We start from the raw sequence: 211 nt of genomic DNA on the forward strand, positions 1-211 counted from the left end.
ATCATTACTGGCCTGCACAAAAACCAAAAGGTAACATTGAATGATGTATGTAACTCTGAAACAAGGGTCAGCTGCACACACATCTCACTGTTAACAAAGGATGATTAAATATTAAAGCGGTAAATGTGTTGTTACACCCGAACATTAAAAAAACTACATAGACTATGTCCGGGCTGAGTTTCTGTGCTGAGGCTCATCTCAAAGTCTTACT

This window comes from Microtus ochrogaster, chromosome 17, assembly GCF_000317375.1.
Source record: "Microtus ochrogaster isolate Prairie Vole_2 chromosome 17, MicOch1.0, whole genome shotgun sequence".
In the NCBI taxonomy this organism is placed as follows: domain Eukaryota; kingdom Metazoa; phylum Chordata; class Mammalia; order Rodentia; family Cricetidae; genus Microtus; species Microtus ochrogaster.